The 15541-nt window shown below is 41.7% G+C and overlaps 1 protein-coding gene and 1 pseudogene across 10 annotated transcripts in view; both read left to right on the top strand.

Annotated features, from left to right (window-relative positions):
- Positions 1–15541, top strand: part of astn1 (astrotactin 1) — a 2519376-nt gene that overhangs the window by 1662571 nt on the left and 841264 nt on the right. The window lies entirely within an intron of this gene.
- Positions 2637–6739, top strand: LOC138762991 (glyoxylate reductase/hydroxypyruvate reductase pseudogene; annotated as a pseudogene).

Below are 15541 nucleotides of genomic sequence, written 5' to 3'. Positions count from 1 at the left end.
GTTAATTCTAGCCATGACCAGTCTCTGAAAACATTTCATCATAGTAGAAGTTAGTGCTACAGGGTGGTGGTTGTTGAGGCAGCCATGCTACCCTTCTTGGGTACGGGGATGATTGATTCCCTTTTGAAGCTGGTGGGAACCTCTGACTGCAGCAATAAGAGGTTGAAAATTACCTTCAACTCTCCGACTAGTTGGTTGGCGCAGATTTTCAGTACCCTGCCAGGTACACCATCAGGGCCTGATGCCTTGCAAGGGAACACCCTCTTGAATCATGTTCTGACATTGCCCTCGGAGACAGATATAACAGGGTCATCAGCCTTTTCAGGTATTCTAATAGGCACTGTTTGGTTCTTCTCACAGCGGGCATAGAAGACATTCAGCTCATCGGGTAGTGAAGCATTGCAGCCATCTATAGTGTTCTCCTTCACTTTCTAGGCTTTAATTGCCTGCACTCCCTGCTATAGTTGGTGCATCTCTCTCTCTCTCTCTCTCTCTCTCTCTCTCTCTCTCTCTCTCTCGTTTCCTACGGAAATGCCACTTTGCTTCGTCGATGCCCTTCTGCAGGTTGTACCTGGACTTCATGTAAAGATATCGATCTCCGACCTTAAATGCCCTTATTCTCACCCTCAGCAGCTTGTGGATTCTCTGATTCATCCAGGGCTTCAGATTGGGAAATACCTGGTATTTGTATGTGGGCACACACTCATCCATGCAGTTCTTGATGAATTCAGTGACACATGGTGCATATTCATTCAAGTCTATGGATGTTCTTGAATATGTGCCAGTTCACTGATTCAAAGCAGTCCTGCCAACTCCTCCGCCTCCCTTGACCACACCTTTGCTGTCTTCACCACTGATGCTGTGGTCTTCAGTCTCTACTTGTATGCTGTTGGTAGAAGTATAGCCAGTTGATCAGACTTGCCGAAGGACAGTTGTGGTATGTCTTGGTATGTGTTATTCATAGTGATGTAGCAGTGGTCAAGTGTGTTGGTTCCCCTGGTCTCGCATGTGACATGTGGGTTGTAGTTTGTCAGAGACTTCTTCGGGTTGGCCTGATTGAAGTTCTCCCCACAATGATTGGGAAGGCATCAGGATCTGCTGTCTCGTGGCTGTTTATCACAGTGCTCAGTCCCTCTAATGCCAGCCTGACATTAGCCTGGGGCAGAATGTACTCTGTGACCAGGATGATAGCGGTGAACTCCCTAGGCAGGTTGAATGGACAACACTTGATCGCCAGATGTTCCAGGTCAGGGGAGCAGGACTGGGACATGACCGTCACATCTGTGCACCACAATAAATTGATGATGACACAAACGTCGCCTCCCCTAGTTTTTCCAGATGCCGGTGTTTAATGAGCACAATAGAGGATGTAGCCCATGGGCTACAGTGTCTTGTCCAGAATGCCCACAATTAGACATGTTTCCGTAAAGCACTTTCTGAATTCACAGGGAATTGATACAAGAAAAGAATGTTTTTGAAGCAGGGAGATTCATAATCAAATAATTCAATCATTTTTTTTTAGAAATTGCTCAAGATTTGTTGTTAGTCATTTTAAAAAATTTTCATTGTAGATTGATATTCTGGGGTGGGCGGGGCCGGGATGTGAAGAAAGTAGTCAGCTTATTGTTCTTTTTCTTTTCATGTTGTGATTATAGGAGCTGAGGCAACTATTGCCAGACTAATCTCTCAACAAGGTCATGGGTTCCAAGGGAGTTTGAGAGGATCATGGGGACTGGTTGAAAAACAAAGGGTGGCAAGTGTTTGTTTCAGGATTTGCAGAATGTTGGCGAATCAGGTGAAGAAGCTGCAATTCGCAATGTCATTCAGCCTCACAAGCTCTTAATATCCAGCAGTAAAACAGGCCATCTAATTTGTCCTGATGACCCAGTGCAATGTCATTGGATGAAGCTCTGAAGAGCCTTCGCAAGATGCAGAACAAGTTTAAAAAATGGATACGTAAATGGCAGTTAAATTATATAATAGGAGCAATAAAAATGGGGATTAAGGGATTAATTTGTGTACAAAACATGATAAAATTCATTATTTTAATCTGCAACATTAATTTTCTTATGAAATGAGATTTTGCAATTTCAAAATTAATTTACTGAGGCTTGAGAGGTTATTTGGCAGTAATTACGACTTACGGTGCGATTAAAAACTCAGTTACTCTTGGCAGCATGAGCCTTGAGTCCATTTCATTGTTTTTGGGTGACAGTTTAATTCGACACCAATCTGTGATTCCTGTGGCATTGGCAAGAACTATGACATTTCACTCTAGTCGTTTTTATGGAGGGGACCCGCTTCGAGTTGGCTCCATCAGTGGAGAAAAATGAGCACTTACCTTTTTTATAGAGGAGACCTAAAAGGCAACTGCAGCATCACTTTCTTGAAGAGCGGCACCTCAATGTGTTGTCTCGAGCTGATGGAGGCAAGGCAACTGGTGCTGTAGTGCTGCCTGACAACATGACGGCATACATACGTGATGAGCAATGGCATCTTGGTTACCTATAATCCCACACACAGAGTGGTTCCAGCTGCATGGGGAATTATGGGTAATGAAGATGGCCAATGGTCCTTCTGCCTAGAGCTGCCCTCCAGCCCACCGAGGGACTCTTATGCAATGTTATTGCTATAAGATGCTGAGGAGTGGTCACAGAGAAGCAGAGCTGGGGAGTCTGATGGACGAAAGAGGGGAGCGAAGAGCCAGGCTCGACAAGCTGGAGGGGCAGTGCTGGGCAGAAGAGCTGGAAGAAGGAGCCTCAGGTTTTATAACAGTTTTTAAAACAGGAACCTCTTTTTGTTTTCATGTGGGATGAATGACTGGGTTGTGGTTCACAGGCTGACAGCGTCATTGTGATGTCATCAGTCCACCCCTAGCCAGCCAATTGCAGGTCCTTCCTCTGCAACCAGCCTGAGGAGGAATTGGAGTCGGTGTCTTGGAGCCGCACGCCAAACATTTATGGAGGTAGGTTCAGTGACGTGAGGGCGGAGAATATCTGCCTTTATAGTCAATTTTTTCCTCTATAAAAGAGCCTTCTGTGATTGCTACCTATCTTCAAAATCAAAATGAGCACTGAAAAATTCCCTCACAAAATTACTACGTTAGTTTATTGTAATTTGTGGCCATACTATTCTCTTGCTCTACAGTTATTAGTTTCATTGATGACTGACTCGGCCAATGTGGATCTTTCATACAGGTGTCAGAGGTACAGGGACGCTGAAATGTTGGTGGTTCCTAATTTTTGAGGTTCTCTTATTTTTCTCCTTTCTGGCTTCTTCATATGAACAAGCTCTTTTTTTTTTGTGGAAATATCACCAGAATAATTCAATACCCATATGGTGTGCCAGTGTTGAAATTCTTCAGGGATGCTCTGAAACAGACTTTGAATCTATTTTTATATTCACCACATGACGGTTTGCCCAGCAAGTCTCCATAATATGACTCTTTGGTATATTCTCATCAGGTAATCTTGCTATACGTCCTCTCAATCTGATCTGTTATATTCTCAAAAGTGTGAAAATGCTGGGGCGGGGGGCGTGGGGTGGGGGGGGTGTTTGTTTGGGACAAAATCTGTTTTGAATCTTGTCCTGCCACTTGTGAAGTATTCTGGAAGAGGTCATGTCTGTTGACCACTGTCCATGTCTTTCAAAAGTAGAATAAGGTGGGTACGACAACAGTACGATTTAATTTCAGCTTGGTCTTGTTGTTGATCCCTCTTTTGTACTTCAATCCTCCAAGAGCAGAAATGTCTTTTGCAGTCCTGTTGTTGACCTTGTCATCAATGTTGACAGATCTCTCTGTAGTGCAAAGGCTCTCAGAAAACAATATTGTTTCTGTGAAGGGCATGGAACAGCAGATGTGATTTTCATTGCCAGGTAAGTCCAAGAGACATGCCAGGAACAAATCTGAAGTCCATTCACCCTTTTTCGATCTCACGTGTTTTCAACTTGAATACAACCTGTTGGAAGATTTCAGCAGGTCAAGCAGGAGAAAAATAATAGCCGACCTTTCAAGCCAAAGAATTTTATCAAAATTGTTGAGGTGTATCAACATGGTAGATCATGGCAAAGTTTGATGGCTCCATGATGGTTTGATGCGAAACAAGGCTGTTTTGCCTGCACTTTTTATAATCAACCTCGTTAATGCTATCTTTTCAATTCCCTTAGCTCAAAGTCACAGGACCAATTTGTTTTTACTTTGGAGGTTGCCAGTATCTTTTCTCTTGCCTGTCCCAAGGCTATCTCCACACCCCCACACTGTGCCACTGTTTAATTGCCCAGGACTGAAAAATATCAGCCTTCCCCCAAACATCAATACCACACATCATGTCGATGATATCCTCCTGCAAGGCCCCTCAGAGGATGATGTGGCACAGGCCCTGGACACTTTAATTACTGCACTCCTTGTGCGTGGCTGGGCCATTAATCTCAAGAAAGCACAAGGCGCCAGTCAGACAATCCTGTTCCTAGGAATACAGTAGCATTCAGGCCACAGAGAGATCCAAGCCGCCACCAAAATATAAAATTCTTTACACGGCGGTGCACCAATAAAGTGAAATCTCAGAGCTTCATTGGTCTCTCAGGCCACTGGTAACAACACATTCACCACCATACAATGATGTTTTTCCCATTGTACTGGGTTTCCAGGGATAAAATGCTACCTATAAATGGGGTCCTGAGCAGCAAATGTTTTTCAACCAAGTAAAACAGGCCATTTAGCAGGCACTACCACTACCCCCCCACCCTCCGGCCAGACAGGGGACCCTTTTGAGCCACAGGTTTCTGCGACCACAACAATGGCCGAATGGAGTTTCTGACAAAAGATAAAAAGTTGCAATTTTTGTATGGGAAGGGAAAAGTTCAGTGAGTTCAAAAAGTAGCAGGACTGGATACAGGCTGAATGCAGAAATAATCTTTACTGAAACACATGTAAGGGGAGAGCAAAAGGAATAACACACGCAAGTATTCTCAATCACATAACAGTGCAGCCAGTCACATTGGACTTGATACTACTGATATCAGCAATTGTTTACACTCTTACAACCACAATAGAACCCAGTCACGTCAGACTTAATACTACCAACAGTAGCAACTATTATCGGTAGTATTAAAGGTTTGGAAGCTGTGCTTCCTCAGACTATAAGGCCTTGAAGAGGATAGTGAAATCAGCAGAAAAGATTATTAGGTCTCTCCTCCTACCATGAAGGACGTTTACAACACTCGATGCAGGTGAAAGGCAATAAACATTGTGAAGGACTCTACACACCTCTCATGTAAACTGTTCCCCCTTCTGCCATCTGGTAGGAGGTACTGCAGCACTCGGGCCCTTATGTCCAGTTTAGGTAGGAGCTTTTTCCCTCAAGCCATCAGGGTCCTGAAATCCCAGAACATTTGGGGATGGGTACCATGGACTGTTACTGTATACGTCTTAATATTTTAAATGTGTCAAACTTTTATTCTAACTTATATTTATGTAAATGTGCTCTGTGGTCCTGGAGAAACGCTATCTCATCTTTACCATGCGAGCATGGTATGAACGATAAATAAAGGTGACTTGACTTGAACTATTTATACAGACTTATCACAATCAAGGACTACAATTCCTTGTCTAACACGGGCACGGCTCAGATGCTATCTACAACTCCAACTCTCCACGGTTGTCCGCGGATGCAGTGGTTTACATGGCAATGAAGGCCACACAGAAGCTGATGAAGGTGTTCATGACCCATCAGATCCCAGAGGATGTTTTGAGGGCATTGATTGAATCCAGGATATGGAAAATTTAGCATTGGGACTCTGATGAGCCTGTTCCCAAGGAAGAGCTATAGAAGGGAGTGTCAGAGGCTTATTGCCTCTACTGTATGTTAACAGACAAAATCAACAGTGAGATTTTTCAAACAGCAGGGCTAAGTTTGGAAGTTATCAGCACCAAGTCTGTTGGATCAACCAAATTTCACTAGGAGAAATTAAAAACAGGGAATCCATGTGCGCTACACTCCTGACATTCTGACTGTTGCCACTGCTGAACTAACTGTGTCCTTGCTCCTAGCAACATCTTGTCGACTGATAGAAGGAATAGAAGAAGTGAAACCTAGAGGATGGATTGCTTGGAAACCCCTGTGGATGTGCGACTATGGTTTGGCTGGAAGCACTGTGGGAATTTTAGGCCTGGGAAGAATAGGCCTTGCAGTTTCTCAGTGACTGACACCATTTGGGGTGAAGAGATTCCTATACACTGGTCGACAGCCCAAGACGGAAGCTGCTGCCAAGATAAACAGTGAATACGTGTCTCTGAATGAATTGGCTGAAGAGTCAGACTTCATTGTTGTATCCTATTCCCTCAGTTCTGAAACAAAGAGAAAGTGTAGCAGGGACCTGTTTTCCAAAATGAAGAAGACAGCCATATTTATTAACCCAAGCAAAGGAGCAGTGGTTGGCCAGGCTGACCCTTATGAGGCTGTAGCAGGACTAGATGAGCCATTGCCCAATGACCATCCTCTATTGTCACTTAAAAATTTGGTTATTTTGCCTCACATTGGAAATGCCACCTATGGAACCAGGAACACCGTGTCTGTAGTGACGGAAAACAACCTCCTGGCTGGCCTGAAGGGCGAGCTGATGCTAAATGAACTCAAACTGTAACTGGAAACAGATTTGATAATGTACACACAGAAAAACAATCCTTCCCTAAATGATTCTCAAAGAAATGAAATGTGCGAATAAATTCAGTCAACATAGATTTGTGAGGGGAAGATCATATTTGACAAACCTTATCAAATTTTTGTCGAGGTTACTAGGAAAGTTGATGAGAGTAAGGCAGTGGATATTGTCTATATGAACTTTAGTAAGGCATTTGATAAAGTTCCTCAGGGAATGTTAGTTCGGAAGATTCAATCATTAGATATTAACATGGATTCAACAATGGTTGAATGGGAGATGCCAGAGAGTAGTGGTAGATAACTGTTTGTCAGATTGGAAGCTGGTGACTAGTGGTGTGCTTCAGGGTTCAATATTGGGTCCATTACTATTTGTCATATACATTTATGATCTGGATGATGGGGTGGTAAATTGGATTAGTAAGTATGCAGATGATACCAAGATAGGCAGAGCTGTGGATAGTGAAGAAGGCTTTCAAAGCTTGCAGGGGGAATTTAGGCCAGTTAGAAGAGTGGACTGAAAAATGGCAGATGGAGTTTAATGCAGATAAATGTGGGTGTTACATTTTGGTAGGGCTAATCCAAATAGGACATACATGGTGAATGGCCGGGCATTGAAGAGTGCAATAGAATAGAAGGATCTAGGAATAATGGTACATAGTTCCCCGAAGATTAAGTCACATGTGGATCGGGTGGTGAAAAAAGCTTATGGCATATTGGCCTTTATAAATCAGAGCATTGAATATAGGAGCTGGGATGTTAGGTATTTAAAATTATTAGGGGTGTAGATAGATTTGATGTGGTGAGGGGGAGATACAAACGAGAGGACGAAACATGTTTAGATGAAATATGAGGGGGGACATCTTTACACAGTGGGTGGTGGGTATGTGGAACGAGCTTCCAGTTGAAGTGGTAGAGGCAGGCTAGATATTAACTTTTAAGGAGAAGTTGGATATGTATATGGACAGGAAAGAATGGAGTGTTACAGGTTGAGTGTAGGTCAGTGGGCTTAGGTGGGAGAAAGTGTTCAGCATGCACTAGAAGGGCCAAGTTGCCCTATTTCTATGCTGTAATTGTTATCTGGTTATTGCAGCAGCTCCAATCCCAATGTACCCCACACCTAACCAATGACTTTTCCAGTGTTGTTCACAGCAGGGTTCGTCTCAGGATCAGAGCGAAAGAGGAAGAGCTACTGCACATAGTGGACTTTATAGTACAGTAAGCTGGAGGGTCCGGCCCAGGTAATTACCAGGTGTTTCAAGGGGTGAGTGGTTAGATGTGCACTAATGGGTGGACAGACTCCAATCTTGATTGGCAGGTGATGTGACTTCCGACTAGGTTCCAGACGGGGAGGTCATGTGGCCCACTACAATCCATGTTCCCACCGGGTTTCAGATGGAGAGGCCACATGACCCTCCACAACCCCACTAAAACAATGGAGGGAATGGAACCCAAGGCTTTAAATTAAAGCTCGACAGGGCTGTTCAACATCATCGGGGATGGCAGTGGACAATTAAATAGCAAACAGGAGAAAGACGTTGAGTACAAAAGATGTGTTTAAATATTTACAGCCATTTTCAGCCACGTGTCATGTGACTGACTTTTTTTGTACCTATTAAGATCACCACCATCACAGAGGCCTGCCTTTAGCCCATTCATTTTACAATGTCATGTTAGGAAATGGCACAAAACAATGGATTTTGTTTAGATGACCAGAAAACATCAAACTACAATGCTGAAGATCTGTGCTTCACAACTGCTGTGCTCCAGCAATGTGGAAATTGTACAGGTATGTCCGGCTTGCAAAAAAGCAGAACAAAGCAAGCCTGGATACTTCCATTCATGTCTGACTTCAATCACTTTACTGATGAATGTGAGTAGGAATGCCATCAGTCTACCCTTGCTCATCTTTGAAGTGCTGAAAGGAGTCACCAATGGTGCTGTAAGGTGACTCCTACTGTCCAAAAATTTCCATTGACTTGAAATGTCCATTTTAGGTTTCATCAAGACCAGTTTGCTTCAGTCCTCACCACAATCTTGGTCCAAAGAGTACAATTTCAGGCATGAGAAGTATGGCTTCAAAAAGGTCTGGCAAAACCAAGTATCAAGCAGAAACTAATTCTGTGGTTGGGTTGGAACATTGCCGTCAATGTTCCTCATAATGTCAAATGTTTGCTGATAATTGCACAGAACTCAATTCCATTCCTCAACAAATGAAGCAAGACTGTAACATTCAGACACAAATTGATAAAGTGACAAGCAACACTTGTGCCACACAAGGACCAGCAATGACCATCTCCAAGGAGAGTGCAGCCACCTACCCTTGATACTCAATGATACCCCTCACACCACTGATCAAAATTTCTTTCAATCAACAACATAGGAGAAAATAATTTTATCTTGATAAGTCGAGGCAATTGCCTTCAAACACCGCAAAGTCTTTCCACTGTCTACAAGGAAGAAATTAGTAAAACTCTGCATTTGTCTGGAAGATAACAATGAAGAAGTTCAATACATTCTTGATTGGGATCCATCAAACCGGAACCTTCATTTCAAAATGGTTTCAATTATGCCATACTGACAACATCCCCTAAGTCCAGCCTGCAGCTATCAAGGTCAGATCAGCCATAATCACACTGAACAGCGAGGGGTTGTTTTGTCATTTAACTCTTATACTGCTGACAAGAAAAAACGCATTTCACCTCAAGTTGCACATAATTCTTACTTTAAGATATATTACTGATTCTTCATTGGTGGACTCACAAGTCAACAGTTTGTGGGAATACCTTCACAGAAGAATGACAGCAGAGACAACTTGCTACTACCTTCTCAAGGGCAGCAAGGGTTGGGCTATAAATGCTTGCTTTGTCAGTGATGCTAAAATCCAAAACAAAAATATTATGTTGGAGACATTCTAACATTTCTGGTAGTGAAATGATCTCCCTTACAATTCATGGTAAAAGCGCAAGCAGGTTTGAAAGGATCCATTTTTTCATCTGTGTCATGAGTGTGTCAACTTGTGAAATTCTGTAATACGAGAAGTTGTTTTGTTTGATTAATTTCCTTTTATTTTATTCTGAAATTAGTGAGACAACACAAAGGAATTTGAACTCAGGCATGAATATATTTTTCTTCTTTTGAAAAGTTCTTTTTGCACCTCAGTGGAATTCAGAACAGAATACTGAACACATGTTTTTAAATCTTGAACTTATTGATGGCTTTATTCTGAATGTTATACATTTGAAACCATTTGTTCCAGTTTGAACTTGAAGAGGATGAGTTGCATAAGCAGTTTCAGTTAAGTTCTTCGTACAACATGGCTTTGTGGGAATAGTAATTTAGACTAATTATTGTCAGGAGTAATTGTGAGACTGTGCATTCATATTGTTACATCCAGTGAGATCCATGTAAAATTTTAGGATGGATGAACAAACAGATTTGAATTCATAGAGTTGTTAACATTATTTCAGCGTGTCTCAAAGTAATTTGCCACCGATGAAGTACTTTTGAACTTGTTACACTGTTGGGTCAAATTTGGCAAAAAGAAAATTCCTGCAACTACAAAACTTAGTTGTGGGATGAATATTTGCCACTCTTCCAGGCGGACCTGAGGTACCCCTCTTTGAATGTAATCTCTGGATCTTATATTTCCACTTGAATAGGCTAACAAGCTGAGATAATTTCACTGCAGAAAATAAGGCAGTCTGCATTCTTGAAACTGGAACAGCTCTTGGGTTCAGGAGGTGGCTGGATGGAATGATGGAAGGACAAAAAAGAATGACAGGATAAAGAGGAATAGGAAATGCAAGGGAGGGAAATCAAAGGAGATGGTGAGGAGAGATGTGAAGAAAATGAGGCAAAGAGGAAACTAAAGGAGGCAAAGCTAGAATGATGATGAGCCAGAGTGATGGTAAAATGAAAGGCTGAGAAAGACAAGCAACAGATCCTGAAGACAAGCAAGGGATGAAGGAGAAATAAATGGTGTAGAGGTAGGAATTGTTGGATATAAGTGGATAGGATAAAATTAACTGGAGAAAATGAGAGTGATGGAGCACTAATGTGAGTAAAATCCACATTTTTCAGTGTAACTGAAAGAGACCAGTTGAATTACACAGTTCACCTGGTTACTTCCTCCAAAGAATGCAATTAACATTGGTGTTGATGTAACTGGTTCACAATATATTCAAAGCATAGGGCTGCTTTCATTTCTTTTATTGGCTCTGAGAGAGAGATATTAGCCATTCTTGGCACATGCCAGATAATTGGCATTTTTCTTGAACCTGGTCCCATCCTACATTTCCATCAAGAGAAACGTAAAAACTGAGGCAAGAAGGCTGTCACCTGAAAATGCAGGACTTGAGCGAGAAGCTCTGTATGACAGCAGCAATGCTCCTAAACTTCAGACTGCATTTGGGTCCAAACATAGCATTTTAATATGTCTCTGTTATGTTTCACTGTCACATCAGATGGAGAAGGCAAACTTCTCTATTTGGAAAGATCCTGTCCAAAAATAGATATTTAGTCATTTAAATGTTGTATTTCTCCAGTTTAAGCATGTATTTTTGCAATATTAACCTTCAGTTCATTTTGATACAAGGAAATGATCAAGGCAGCATTTTTTCCCCTTAAGATTATAAAGTCCTTGTTTCACTTTTATTGTGAAATATGGTTATAGCAGCACCAACAAAAGTAGGAAAGCCAGCAGTTATTTTTTTGGCTACTAGTGGAATCATCCTTACTCCTGCAAAAGGAAAGCACAAATATTGGGACTTGATAAGTTCTTTGAGTACATTGCTGGACATTCTTTATTTCCCAGTTAAAAGGGAGGGTGAGTTTGAGTAATCCCGAAGTGCTTCTTTTGCTTTGTGATCATTTTTATAATTTAGACCAATGGTTCTCAACCTTTTTTTCCCCACTCACCTATCACTTTAAGTATTCCCTATGTCATGGTGCTCTGTGATTAGCAAGGGATTGCTTAAGGTGGTAGGTGAGTGGGAAGGGAAGGTTGAGAATCACTGCTCTCGAGCCAACTCTGACAGAAATAGTTTGCTTGAGAAAAATTGTCATTGGTCCATTTCCTTTGGAGTTATGCACTGAACGAGTCAAATAGGTGCGATTAAAACAGTGGTTTTCACACTTTTTTCACTTACACACTGCATTAAGCAATCACTTATCACAGAGCACCTGTGGCATCGGGGATACTTTGCATAGGGAATACTTAGTAGTATGTGAGAGGAAAGAAAAAGGACGAGGATTACTGATTTAGGGAAATCTTGCAGTTTATTTGGATATTGCAAAGATCCACAAATTTCAAGATATTTTTATTCCCCCAAGTTACACAGCAGCAGAATTTCCCACTGAACTCAAATCCAAAATTTTTTTACCCTCATGCTTCATTCCAGAAAATTGATTTTCAGATATCTGGGGTTCAAACTGAAGTGTTATTTGTCTACAAATGTATTTGCCTCTCAAAAATAGAGTTTCAGCAAATAAGGAGAGGGGTGCCTTAAACAGGCTACGCCGAATTTCTTTTGATTGGCTCTTTTTTCCAAATTTTCTTTAACTGAACACAAGACAATGAACCAAGGAACACACTGCTTAATTAATTGCAGCTGTTCCCTTTGTGTTATCATCTGATCTCAATCAATTAGCTTATCTTTTTGAGCAACAAGGCTCACTTGTCTGAGATGACTGTTTTCAGATTTAATCACTTGGTTGAGAGAGAAAAAGTGAGTTTGAATATTTGTGCCTCTCATTGGAGTTGCAGACTAATTCCTTCCTGAGGAGGGAGTTTGCCTACATAACTCTGCTCCTCGATGAATTTCTGCTAACAGTTGTCTTCACTGCAGAATTAATGACTGTTCCATGGATCTTCTACAGGTAAAATTGTGATTTCTAGATCATCAAATGGTTTCTATGCCTTTCCCTCTTTCAGTGATTGTCCTTATTTCAAAGTCTCACCACAGTCATGAACTCAACATGAAATATGTTTCAGCTACCTTTAATTTATTAAGGACAGTGTTCTGAAGTAGTAAATTGATCTCTCTCCAAGTTGACCAAATGGAAAGTAATGGAGTTACAGGGTGACACTCTTTTGGAAGGGTTTTCTGAGCAGTTATGCATTTGTCCAGGAGACCTTTGATACGAGGTGCTTTCTGGTGAATGGGTCACCCTCCCCTTGGTAACTGGTGTTTCAAACAAGATGAAATTCAAGAAGGATGTTCACATGGCAACGGGATGAGTGTTCACCCTCTTGAATATCATTCAAGAGGGTGAACCCTCACAAGGTGTCACCCCAAATGGTGTACCTGACAGGAGATGGAAAATCTGTGCCAATCAACTAGCTGGAGTGTACATGGACATTTTCAACCTCTCATTGTGGCAGACAGAGGTTCCCACCAGCTTCAAAAGTGCATCAATCATTCTGGTACCCAAGAATAGTAAAGTGGGATATTGCAATGACTATCACCCAGTAACACTAACTTCCACTGTGATGAAATGCTTCAAGAGGCTGGTCATGGGCAGAATTAACATGTATCTAAGTAAAGCTCTGGACCCACTACAATTTGCCTATTGACACAATTGCTCCATGACAGATGTGATATCACTGGCTCACCACTCAGCTCTGGATCACCTCAAAAACAACAAATCATACATACGGCTGCTCTTCATTGACTACAGCTCAGTCTACAATACCATTATTCCCTGGAAACTCAAATGCTTGGCTTTGGTAACACCACCCCACCCCACTGCACCCACTGCAATTGGATTCTTGACTTTCTCATTAGAAGACCACAGTCAGAATGAACTGGGAACAATGTCTTCTCCTCACTGATTATCAATACAGATGCACCCCAAGGATATGTGTTTATCCCACTGCTCTACTCATTATACACCTATGACTGTGGCCAGGCACAATTCCAATGCCATCAACAAGTTTGCCAATGACACCACAGTTGGCAGAATCACAAACTGCAATGAGGAAGTGCACAGGAGGGAGATGGATCAACTCATTAAATGGTGTAACCACAACAACCTTGTGCTGAGTGTTAGAAAAACCAAGGAGGTGATTGGACTTCAGGAGGAAGTCAGGGGAACGCGATCCAATCTTCATCAAGGTCTCAGTAGTGGAGAGGGTTAAAGACTTCAAATTCCTGGGTGTCAACATCTCTAAGGATCTGTCCTGGACCCTCCACGTTGCTGCAATCACAAAGAAGGCTCGCCAGCGGCTATATTTTGTGAAGTGTCTGAGGAGGTTCAGTACGCCACCCAAGACTCTTGGAAAATTCTACAGCTGCCTGTGATATCATAGGCACCAGACTTCACTCCATCGAGGACATTTACATGAAGTGATGTCTTTAAAAGAAAAAGGAAGCCTCTATCTTCAAAGACTCCCACCACCCAGGCCATGCCCTCTTCACTCTGCTACCATTGGGAAAAGGTAGAGGAGCCCAAAGACGAGCAGTCAGTGGCACAAGGACAGCTTCTTCCCTGCTGGCATCAGATTCCTGAATAATCAATGAACTTCAGACATTGCCTTACTTTTTGTGTACTTTAATTTTTTTTATATTAATTTTGTAAGATGGTTATAATATGTATGTTTACAGTATGATGCTGCAAAACACTGAATTTCATGACTTGTTTATGACAATAAATCATGATTCTGATAAATAGCTTTCCTCTTCAGAAGCCTGTACTGCAAATGGCCAAAGTAAGCTGTTGACCAGCACCCAGGCAAATTTGCCCAGGTTATGCTGAAAAGTCACAAATTAAGTCACTTGTTTGCTCAAGTAGTTCCTGAGAAACAAAAGAAATCTTTGATCAAAAATAAAATCAGTAAGACAGCATCTCTTGATTGCTTCCTTTATGAAGCTCATCAGGAAGGAGAAAAATAGCAATAAATATAGCTTTTCACCACTGAGAATTGGCAGCAGGAACAGTTCTATGTGCAATATGATGTAGTCAATTGGCCTCAAGAACATTATTGCTAAGTTTGAAATATACGGTGAAAAATGCAAAGTTTAAAATGATGGTTCATCATTTATTCATATTTGGATTTATTGTCAAAGTTACCCCCTCCATAAATCTTCGTCCGCGAAGCCAAGCCAAAAAAAGAAAAAGACATAAGATGATTTTTCCTGCGGGCAAGGCAAAATTATGGTACCACTTATTGGTAGAGCAAAAAAAACTGTACTCAATGTATACATGTAAACAAATAAAGAAATATAAACAAATTGTGCAATACAGAGAGAGAAAATATAAAGTGCAAAAGTAAGAGCTTGTAAATGAGTCCCTGATTGAGTTTCTTGTTGAGGAGTCTGATGGTGGAGGGGTAGCAGCTGTTCCTGAACCTGGTGGTGAGAGTCTTATGGCACCTACACCTCTTGATGGTAGCAGTAAGAATAGTATGTGTGGAGTGTGGATCCTTGATGATTACTGCTACTCTTTGACTGCAGCATTCCCTGTAATGTTATTGATGGTGGCGAAGGTTTTGCCTGTGATGTCCTGGGCTGTGTTCACTACCTTTTGCAGAGCTTTAGGCTCAGTGGTATTGGTGTTACCAGACTGTAATGCAGCCGTTCAGCACACTTTCCACCTTGCATCTGTAGAATTTTACCATGGTTTCTGATGTCCTATCAAACTTCTGCAAACTCTTGATGAAGTAGAAGCGCTTGCGTGCTTTCTTCACAATGTCAGCAGTGTGTTGGGTCCAGGAAAGTTACTTTAGGATATAGGTACTCCCCGACTTATGACCATAATTGGGACCAAAGGATCGGTTGTATCTCGAAATGGACGCAAGTCGAAATTTTGCCCTCGCACATGGAGTACCAAAGTCTGAAAGCAAGCTTTTTAAATTGTTTTGATCGTCGATTCGATGATAACAA

Source organism: Narcine bancroftii, chromosome 5, assembly GCF_036971445.1.
Source record: "Narcine bancroftii isolate sNarBan1 chromosome 5, sNarBan1.hap1, whole genome shotgun sequence".
NCBI lineage: Eukaryota > Metazoa > Chordata > Chondrichthyes > Torpediniformes > Narcinidae > Narcine > Narcine bancroftii.
Note: the sequence above shows the minus strand (reverse complement) of the source record. Positions and strands in the feature narration are given on the sequence as shown.